Genomic DNA, 11,301 nt, shown 5'->3' with positions numbered 1-11,301 from the left:
CAATAATAGAATTTAAGAATAGAGAAATTAGTTTTATATAAATAACGCTTAAACATAAATAATCGTGATCAAAAGGGTCATTAATAAAATTATTGATAGTTTTTCTGATTGTAGAAGAAAGTATTTGCATTACTGGCGCATTTTATGTAGATTATTAATATTCAAAACGCGAAAAGATAGATCAAGCTTCGATGTAAATCAATGATTAAAGTACAAGATAAATAACAATTTAAAATTCGCGAGAGAGCGATAACGAATAAATAAATCGATTATTAGGAATAGTTGATTACGATATGCATAATTTTTGTAATATGATAATCGAAACCGCTAATAGACAGCGCGCGACATAATTATTATCAAACAAAAGCGAAGATATTTCGAGACATTTGAGATTTATAATATTTGCGAATATAGAATTTATTACAAATTTTTAGAAGATAAATCGTGATTTACAATTCGCGAGAAGACGCGACAAATAAATAAATCGACAATATTCGGAATATTTGATTGCGATATGTATAATTTTTATAATATAATCGGAGCCCCTAATAGACACGCGTGATATAATTAATAGAGAATAACGGGTTTAATAGAGAATAACGGAACGAATAATTTTATCAAAGTCTCTCTCTAATACTTTAACTATCTAACTATATCTCTAACTATCGATGTATTAGTAGAGTTTAATAAGATTTATATAATGGTTTAAATAATCGCGATTTTAATCATTAATAAAATTATCGATCATCTTCTTAAATAGTAAAAAAAATATTTGCACTATTAGCGCAGACTATAAAAGACAATATTCAAAGACGTGGAAAGGTAGACCAAGTTTCGACGTATAAGTCAACGATTAAATTATAAGATAATATTAAGTTATAAGATAAATCGCGATTTACAATTCGCGAGAAGACGCGACAAATAAATAAATCGACAATATTCGGAATATTTGATTGCGATATGTACAATTTTAATAATATAATCGGAGCACCTAATAAACACGCGCGATATAATTACTATCACGCACAAGTGCAAAGATATTTCGACAGATATTTAAGGTCTGTAATATTTGCGAATTTATTTGCGATTAATACGCTATTTTATAGAAATATCGCGATTGAAAAATACGTATTGAAAATACATACATCTCGCGCATGATTAGTTAAATAAAATAAAATGAATCTTAAGACTTTACAATTTTGAATGTAATTAACATATAATTAAAAAATCGCGTTGTTCGCCACGTTTAATAGAGAATAACGGAACAAATAATTTTATCAAAATCCCTCTCTAATAATTTAACTATCTAACTATATCTCTAACTATTGATGAATTAGTAGAGTTTAATAAGATTTATATAATAATTTAAATAATTGCGATTAATCATTAATAAAATTATCGGTCATCTTCTTAAATAGTAAAAAAAAATATTTGCACTACTAGCGAAGACTATAAAAGACAATATTCAAAGACGTGGAAAGACAAGACAAAGTTTCGACGTATAAGTCAACGATTAAATTATAAGATAAATCGCGATTTAAAATTCCCGAGAAAACGCGATGAATAAATATAATAATCGAAGCACTCAATAGACACGTGAGCGATATAATTATTATCACGTAAATAGAGAAAATTGAAAATATTTCAACAATCATTCGAGGTCTGTGATGATGTTTGTGAATATGCAATTCAGCGACCGAATTACTGCGAATTTTTATAAGATATATCGCGATTTAAAATTCGCGATAAAACGCGACGATAAATAAATCGATAATATTCAAAATATTCAATTGCAGATACGCGAGTGACATACCGGTGTCCAATAAAAAGAGGAGCGACCTTAAAAATGGAGAACGATTAACATCTTGTTTCTACATCAGATTTCGCAAGATCAATCTGCGAAGAAAAGTTAAGTGATCCATTGAACGTCGGGAATTCCACTGTAAGAGGGAACAAATCCTGGATCTTCCGGATTATTCCCGATAGCAATGATTTCAGTATTAAATCAAAGACAATTATCCCTCGTCATTATTTTCAATTCACGAAATTGATATTCACGTCAGAAAACATGTTCTTCCATTACTAAGAAATATATTTCTTTATTGAAAATTAAATGGATATAACCTTTGTTATTGAAACGTGATTACGAACGATTATATTTATAAAATACATGCATTATTGGAGTTTGTGTTAAATGTGCGAACACATAATTTGGGGTACCGTCTGCGCGCGCGAGACGAATCGAACCCGATAACAGCAAGATTTAAAAAATTTCAATTTGAATAGTGTTCAAAATAAAATAAATGAAATAATTTTAAATATATAATTAATTCTAGATTAATTATCTAGATTCTTAATCTTGTAACGTTTAAATTAATAATTATTTTTCTTTTTATCAATATCTTACTGATATAAGGGTACCCATTCGATTCGTCTCTAAATTTTTAAGTATTCGCACATTTTAAGTAACATTCATGTATAATTTCGCGTATATATAATATATTATATTAACAAAAATTATAAAAATATTTTGGATTCGATAATTTGTGCATGTATTTTAAATAATTTTTTCAAATTAATTAATAATTAATAAAATATATTCGTTTGTAATCATTTTTATCATAAAAATTAATAAAAATTAATTAAATTATGAAATTATTTAAAAAATTAAAATTTATACACAACGCTATATCCATATTTAATCTACTATTAAATCTTTCTGGCATTATATAGACAATAATGACCCTACCAATCCTAATAATGAAGAACATTTTTTAACAAAGAAAAGAAAAGATACATTTCTCTCATCTAAATATATATTATTTAAATTAATTCGACGTTGAAGAAGCGTATCGTCGTTGAATTACTACCGAAATCATTGCTTTCGGAAATTGCCAGGAAAACCTGGGATTAGTTCCAATCTTACAATAAAAATTCCCAATTTTTAACAGGGCACCGAACTAGACGTCGCGAATGGATCTCACAAGAACCGGTGAGAAATAATTCTCCATGATGAAAATCGTTTCGACTCCTCGGCGGTACGAGCCACGCAACTTTTATTAACGTTGATTAAACGGAAGGAACAACGATAACTCTTTTATTAAAACGACAATCTCGTCTGAGAATGCGAAAAGAACGCGGGAAAAACACGGTGATTTCGCAATCGTAATTTATTAATTTATTTATGAATATTTTCCGATACGAAATTCGTAAGTATAAATATAACTGAAAAAACAAATTATTAAATTCATAATAATTAACTCGCGATTCTATAATATCGAAGGTGATCGTTAAATTTTGTGAAGCTAATATTTAATCGTTGACTTATCACATCGAATCTTCACACTCTTATTCGATAATTCTGTATATTTAATTAGCAATATTTAGGAATATTATCTGACAAGAGGGACAGCGATAAAAATCTTTTGTTAAAACGATAATTTGTATAAGAACTTGTATTAAAAATTTTATATTTGATCGCGCGATGTACATACTTAATATGTATACCTATACATTAGACGGCACTCCCAGTTTCGGTACGAGCGAAAATCCCATTTCACTTATCAGAATCAACTTCGAGCCAACCGGTCGGGATTGCAACGATACAACGAGCAAGGACTAAGCCCAAACCGGAAAGAAGACGAAACGATTGACGGAAATAGAGGAAAATGAAGTTCACCAACTCTTTTTCGCGCATATATCCTATCTCGTATCGAACCTGGACCCGCTAAGCACGATTTCAGGTGCTTCGCCCGGAACACGAAGTTTCCCGCAATGCAGGATATGGCTACACCAGGCTGGTAGACGGCAAAAGAAGAGGATACCCACATTTTTTAAATGCTAACATTCAGCAATTTAGAAAATGGGGAGGCAACCCCTTTTACCGAGCGAAAATCGTGCCTAGGGGAATCCACTCGACTCCTCGACAGGGTTAACACACGCAGTGCGTGTGGCTGTAGACGAGCAAAGAGAAGGGACCCATTGACGACCATTCCGAGCAATCGATCGAGTTCTAACTAATTCGGGCCGAATCACTTGACGAAGCACGAAGCAAGAGTGTACGTTGCATAGCAACGTGTGCAAACTCGAAACATCCCAGTTAGTTGGCATCGGAAGTAGAGACTCGTGACAATAAGGAAATTGGGATTTTTATACGAAAAGTCCAACGCGGAAGCGCGAAAACGCGATGACGCGAGAATACTACAATGCGGAAATGCGGTAACGAAATGCCGCCGTCCGCGACACGTTGACGGCACCGACGATGGGAAGTCGATGACGCAATGTAACTCTTTTATTAAAACGACAATCTCGTCTAAGAACGCCAAAAAGAACGCGGGAAAAACATGGTGTTTTCGCAACTGTAATTTATTAATTTATTTATGAATATTTTCCGATACGAAATTTGTAAATATAACTGAAAAAACTAATTATTAAATTCATAATAATTAACTCGCGATTCTATAATATCGAAGGTGATCGTTTAATTTTGTGAAGCTAATATTTAATCGTTGACTTATCACATCGAATCTTCACACTCTTATTCGATATTTCTTTATATTTAATTAGCAATATTTAGGAATATTATCTGATGAGAGGGACAGCGATAAAATTCTTTTGTTAAAACGATAATCTTTTATAAGGACGCGAAAAGAACGCGAAAAGAATGCGGAAAGAATGCGGAAATAATACGGAAAGAACACGGAAAGAACACGGAAAGAACACGGAAAGAACACGGTATTTTCACAATCATAATTTAATAATTTATTTTAAGAATATTCAGCTCCGCGCGATATGGAATTCATAAATAGATAAATCTAACGGAAAGCATATCATAAAATTTATAATAATTGACTCACGATTCTATAACGTTCTATAATGATTCTATAACAAAGGCGTTCGTCAAATTTTATATCGCTTATATTTAATCATTAATTTAGCATCGAATTTTTACATTTTATATAAAAATTTTCCGAATTTATTAATGACTCTTTGATATGAAAATATAAATAGTTACTCTTTTATGAATATTTAAAGAATATATACTATAAAAATAAATATGTTAATTTAATGAATTACTATTATATAATCACTATACGTATACTTTGGATAATTTTTCGTGTAATTTACATAAGAATGTATTTACGCAATTTACAATCTTCTTAAACATTTATAATTTTGCAATTTCTTTTAGTATTCCTGAAAATAATTTTAATAATTTAAATTAATAATTTAAATATTTTCATTCTTTTAGCATTTTTAAAAATAAATTCTATTTAATTTTTTAAACTAAAATAAAGCCAAATTACAAATTTCTCTATATTATATTAGACTGCTAACACGGCCATATCTCATATGATAAAATGTAAAACAAAGGCAACCATTTATAACTGGACAGAATTTTTACCGGGTATCACAGAATTTAACATAACATAACTATCGCTCTCGAAAGATGCAATTGTAATTTATATGCGTATCGATTGTATATTTATTTTAATAATTGCTGGTTATTGCTTATATTTATTTAAATACTATATTTTAATATTTTGTAACTACTTATGTTCACTTTAATCACTATCTCGTAAAAGTTTATATTTATTTTAATAAATGCCGGCAAAAATTGACAGTACGACATAATATGTATATTAATCTAATCTGTATATGTATATCCTGTCCAAATGTGAATGGTTATTCTGGCTTCAGCTGTTAGCAGCCTGGTATAATATATAAAATTCTTATAATATAAAAGTCTCTATGCAAATTTACCAATAAAAATTGATTGATATTATAATAATATATGTAATTAATAAATTTTTATAGAAATGAATAATTTATAATAAAATATAAAATTAATTATGTGTATAACATTTATCATATTACATTTATCACATTACAAGTTATTTCATTAATTAATCATTTGGCTTTACATTAAGTTTAAAAACAATATTTACAACAAATGTTGTAATGGATGAGCTAATAAGAAATTAGAGTAAGATAAGTGAATAAGATAAATGCGCGTTATAAGCGAATAAATTAGCATTAGATGTAATTGATACAATTTTTAGTGTTCTTTATTCTTAATAAATTAGGTAAAATCTATACAAAAATAATCTTTTCTCTATCTTTTTTCTTTATAATTAAAATACTGCAATATATTTTCGCAATGGATGCAATATATTTCGAACGAATTTATTAAAAGTTATTTAATTTAATCTATTCTAGCTCATCCATTTTAAGGCAACGGATTTATCTACAATCTCTATGAATCCGTTACTTTAAAATTAAATAAAAGTTTTTATCACTTACCGGAGCATTGATGTGCCACAGCGGAGTTGTCATTATCGAAGCTACGTTGTCTGTAACATACAAATATAAAATTCATTTATAACAAAGCTCAAAATACAATCAATATTTCAAAAAATTATTATTGTGCGGAATTTCATATCCGGTGTGTAAAATAATAAGTGTGTAAAATATAAACACGTGGGAAGATTTTATAAATTTTAAAATTACTTTTTAAATAGAAATTTTTATATATGATTTTTATAAAAATCTTTCTCTCTCTAATTTTCTCTTTAATTCCTTTAAATTATAAGAACGAATTATTGTGCGTACGATTTATAAGAATTGATATACAAATAATAAATATTCACCATCAGGTTGCTTCGCCGATGCAAGATGCCTCTCCCAGGCCTCCTCCTCCTCTCACAATAGTTTGTTGGTCTGTAACATACAAAGAAAATTCAAATTGTAGTCACGGTCAAAAAATTATTATTATATGCATTTAATTTTATATCCGACGCACATAAATAATAAGCAGATAAACAATTTTATAAATTCTGAAAAAAATTCTACTAATAAGTAATAATTTAATAATTCTATTAAGAGCTATTCGAACGTAGAAACTTTTAAATTACAGTTTTTATGTAAAAATTTCTCTCTTTTTCTCTTGATCAAGTCAGGTACATAAAACATCAAATTACGCGATTAATTACTTAATTTAAATCGCGCGTACGCAATTAATAAATAATTATATATAAGCGATAATTTATTTACCATAGAGTTGCTTCACAGGTGCCTGATGCCTCTCCTAGGCCTCCTCCTCCTCTCATGTTGTTGACGCGCGATACTTTCAACGGCACTGCCGCACTCACGAGCGATATTTTTATATCGCGAAACATCCCAGTTAGTTGGCATCGGAAGTAGAGACTCGTGACAATAAATGAAATTGGGATTTTATATGAAAAGTCCAAAAGTTCCGCGAAAACGCGACGACGCGAGAATACTACAACGCGAAAACGCGGTAACGAAGCGCTTGCCGTCCACGGCACGTTGACGGCACCGACGACGCGAAAGGGTACTTAGCTTCCCATTCAGGCACCTTAAGATTTATCATAAATAGAAAAATTTAAGATAAACCTCAAGGCACCATCCAAGTACTAAGCCCTCCCACCGCGACAAGGTGTACCCCATGGGAGGGTTATATTATATATAATTTTAGATATAATATAATACATAATTTGAAATTTATTTTGTAATATAGTACATAAATTTAAATTCGCAAATATAAACGATAAATAAACGATAAATAAAAATATAAAGGATAAGAGAACATCTATTATACAAAGCAATGTTCAAAATAATTGATTTTAAACCTAATTATTGCGCGCAATTAATTTTTACATTTTTACTTTTAAATAGATATATTTTAATATTATAAACTGCGTAATTACAAAATAATTTATATTTCAGAGGTATAAACTTTTAAAAATATGATAAATAAAAAAATTTCTATTTTTTTATATATGAAATATTTAAATAAATATATTAATTTGAAATGTTTTATAAAACATAAAAGTATCTGAAAATATTAATTAATAAAAAATTTTATAAATGTTTTAATTATTTTAAAATAAAATGGAATATTTTTTATAAGTATATGTATTATATATGTTACAATTTAAAATCACTATTAAATCACAATCAAAGAAATAAAACGAAACGACAAATATGTATATTTTGAATATATATATTATTGATAAATGATTTATATATTGTTGCGTCCGCGGAACGCGGTATATATCGAACGCGATATATATCGAACAATAAATACATAGCAAAATACATAGCATACGCTGACGCTCGTGCACTCGTAAATAATAACGCGATTTAAGGTGCACAAGAATTTTAATAAATCGCGAGTAACATACAAGAATTCAGAATAATCGTAAAACGGATCACAAATAGACGCGCGTCCGCACAACTTGACAGCTGGGCTTAGACTCTCTGACAGTCGTTGTTTATAACAATATCTTGACAACGCGCGCGAAAACGATCTTCTTCGAAAGAATTCAACGGGTGACGAATACATTCAGCGGGACGGGACGCGGGGACGCAACAATATAATAAATAATGAATGTGATAAATAATTTATATTAATGACTTACATCATATCTTATTGATCCATCCACTTCCAAAACCTCCTTTTTTCTTTTGCTTCCTTCGCTCTTTTTTCGTGGCACTTTAATCCTCGTTGCACTTACACTTATTCACGAAAAGTTCCTCGTTGCACTTACAATTGTGTTTAGAGAAAGAATTTGATAATATATGAAACGTCTCACATCACTACTTCACTGCTCAAGAGCCACTGAGCGAATGATCGTAAGTCAAGAACATTACCGCGGTACTGTTTATATCGCCAGAATCGACTATGTAAAGGAAGAATTTAATAATATATGAAACGTCACTACTTTATTGCTCGAGGTTACTGTGCGAATGATAATAAAGCCGTGTAACGTATTAACAATAGCGCGATACTGTTTATCAAGGTCGAACACGATGTTATTGATAATTCTCTTGTTGCCGAAATATTTTCTGTAATATAAAATATTCGCGCGCGGAATATTAAATTATAGAAGTATTTTAATTTATTGATTTAAATTGATTATTTTTTAACAATTTATCACGGAGCCTTTCGTTATGCAATTTATTTGCACCTATAATTCGATTGTTTTACTTTGTATTCTCTCATAATCCAAATTATTTTTAGATTTTCAAGTAGAACGATAAAGTAACACGGATGAAATATATTTGTGACTCTAGGTATTGAAATAATAATTATTGTCCTTGTAAAGATCGCAACGATCGAAGCAATTATTTAACATTTTGGATTCCTATCATTTAATCGATTCTCGATTGTACATTGTTTAATTAACAAGGATTGTTAAAATTTAAGGTATTGGTCGAAATATAATTAATTCTATTGTTAATGAAATATAATAAGCATCAATGATCGAAAGTTCATAACATAATTAAGTCTCTTATTCCCTTTTATGTATATTTTGTTTCAATTTTTAATCACGGTAATGAATGATTGCGATTCGATAAAGATTTATAGTTGCGATACAGTTTCATGTCGTGAATTAATTTTTAATTAATTAATTTATATTAATATTTAAAGCAAATTATGTTTCCATACTAATCGTAATCGTGTTTAGTAAAAAAATTACAATACAATACGAAACGTTTCTCACCACTACCTTATTACTCGAGTCACCGTGCGAATAATGACAAAGCCGAAACATAGCGCGCTACTGTTTATATTTTATATTGCCAAAGTCGAACACCGTGTTATCAATAATTCGTTGCCAAAATATTTTATATATTATAAAATGTACATTAACGCGGAATATTAAATTAATGAAGTATTTTAATTTATTGATTAAAATTGATTATTTATTAAACAATTTATCCTTTCATTATGCTAATTATTTACATCTATAATTTGATTGATTTACTTCGTGTTCTCTCACAATCCAAATTACATTTAGATTGTCAAGTAGAACGATAAAGTAACACGGATGAAATATATTTGTGACTCTAAATATTATAATAATAATTATTGTCCGTAAAAATCGCAACGATCGAAGTAATTATTTAATATTTTGGATTTCTATCATTTAATCGATTTTCGATTAAATTGTATATTGTTTAATAACAAGGATTGAGAAAATTAAAACATTGGTCGAAATATAGTTAATTCTAATATTAAAGCTTTAACATAGCGCGCTACTGTTTATTTGTATTGCCAAAGTCGAACACCGTGTTATCGATAATTCGTTGCCGAAATATATTATAAAATATACGCTAACGCGGAATATTAAATTATAGAAGTATTTTCATTAATTAATTAAAATTGATTATTTATTAAATAACTTATCACGGAACCTTTCGTTATGCTAATTGTTTGAATTTATTCGATTATTTTATTTTCATAGTCAAATTCTATAATATTTAGTTTTGCATTTTAAAAGACTGACTTAGAGCGAGCTAAATAAATAAATAAATAAATAAATAAAAAATAAATAAATGATGTTGAGAAGAAAAAGAACACACATAAATAAATAAATAAATAATAGCGTGGAAAGAGATACTAATATTTTTATATAATAAATTATTATTAATTAAATTATTTATATTTTTATTTATATTATCAGAGAGACATATATGTTACCCTCTGAGAACATTCGTGGACATTGGCTTTGTAGTTCATGTTCATGTTTTTAATGTCCACAGAGGGAGTATCGCTTCCAGGGATCACCTAAAAGCGGGCCATGACATCTCTCAGTCTTCTCTTTGATAGCACACACAAGACGCTTATGTATATAAATATAAATAAATTTTTAAATAAATAAATTCTAATTTTTTAAATAAGTTTTGCCTGATTCTATCTTTATATATATTTATTATTATGTACTATATTAATCAAAGCCGTAGACAATATTCAGAAATCAAAGTCGCGCGAACGTCAAGCGCAGTAATGGCCATGCGCAGAAACGAATGCGCACCGGTTCGGCCGCCATGTTAGTTCCGCGCCATTGCTTACGTCATACGTGAATCGGAGTCATACGCAGTTACGCAGATCGTCGCACATCCGCATTTTTCGCGTCTTTTAACGTAAATAAACGAATATCGCGAGTGAACGAGCGTTGAAAGTGTCCAAGGATTATCGCGCGACTTTCATAGTATATCGATGAAAACGCGCGACAGCGGTTTTTGACAATATTTTGCGATATTCGGTGATGGCGTCATCGCGAAAGTGGAGCGAAGTCGCGTCGCGTTATTCGCGCCCTTGATGATGATTATCGGATACGAGCGAGTATCGGGAGTGTCGAATAAAGTGTCGCGCGTTCGTGTTGGTGATATCGTGTGACTTTGTGTGCATCAAGATCGGAATGGGACGTCCCGAGGCGAACGAATGGAGCGGCCTTGTAACAGCCGGTGAACGGTGAGTTGGTTTGATTT

At 29.8% G+C, this 11,301-nt stretch overlaps 1 protein-coding gene and 1 long non-coding RNA gene across 2 annotated transcripts in view; one reads left to right on the top strand and one right to left on the bottom strand.

The window, feature by feature from the left end:
* Positions 1-6,157: 6,157 nt before the first annotated feature.
* On the bottom strand, positions 6,158-7,462 carry LOC145964529 (uncharacterized). Its single transcript, XR_014436496.1, has 3 exons — positions 7,054-7,462; positions 6,651-6,720; positions 6,158-6,353 (listed from the first exon to the last, which is right to left on the bottom strand). It is a non-coding gene; the product is annotated as an uncharacterized LOC145964529 (long non-coding RNA).
* Positions 7,463-10,901: 3,439 nt separating this feature from the next.
* The window catches only part of LOC145963642 (EGFR adapter protein), a 70,603-nt gene continuing 70,203 nt past the window's right edge, over positions 10,902-11,301 (top strand). The window contains exon 1 of the mRNA XM_083085760.1: positions 10,902-11,284. The gene's annotated coding sequence lies outside the window, so the exon portion shown is untranslated. The remainder of the gene's footprint in view (positions 11,285-11,301) is intronic.

This window comes from Camponotus vicinus, unplaced genomic scaffold, assembly GCF_025532165.1.
Source record: "Camponotus vicinus isolate PSW18456_S1 unplaced genomic scaffold, iyCamVici1.0 SCAF_13, whole genome shotgun sequence".
In the NCBI taxonomy this organism is placed as follows: Eukaryota; Metazoa; Arthropoda; class Insecta; order Hymenoptera; family Formicidae; genus Camponotus; species Camponotus vicinus.
The sequence above is the reverse complement of the archived record's forward strand: the minus strand, read 5'-3'. Positions and strand labels throughout refer to the sequence as shown.